We start from the raw sequence: 586 nt of genomic DNA on the forward strand, positions 1-586 counted from the left end.
CCGACTCCTCCTGAACCGGCTGGAAGACTGGAGTGGATAAGAAGAGGTGGTGACTTGGACGCGGAGGGAGGTCCTTCCAGAGGCTGAGCTAATCTCACGTCAGCCAGACCTCCAGTGATGATAGGATCACACAGAGAGGATCACACAGATCTCACGTCAGCCTCGCTCCCATGGAACTCCTAACCCGGGCAGTGCTGATGCCATCCTCTACCGACAGGAATCCAACCCAGAAGAAACAGGACATGAAGCCCCAAGACATCAGCTGAAGGGCCGTTGATGCCTCTGGTTTGAACGTGTTTCCTGGTGTTGGACTCCCCTACTCCCCAGGGGCCGCCTTGTGGCCCCCCAGGTGTTAGTCCCGGTGTTATGAGATCAAAAGAGTCGTCGTTTGAGGGATAATAAATAATGAAGCATGAGGGTCGAGTCGAGATCCGCTCATCTCGACCAAGTCATGAAAGTGTCTGCTCATTAACAACGAACACAGAGGGAGCGTCTCACATGAAACAGGATGGAGGCTGGAGGCTGGAGGAAACAAGGTATCATTAGTAGAAAACCTACGGCACGGCCCATCTGAAAGACTCTGTTT

The sequence above is a fragment of the Gadus macrocephalus genome, chromosome 8 (genome assembly GCF_031168955.1).
Source record: "Gadus macrocephalus chromosome 8, ASM3116895v1".
NCBI lineage: Eukaryota > Metazoa > Chordata > Actinopteri > Gadiformes > Gadidae > Gadus > Gadus macrocephalus.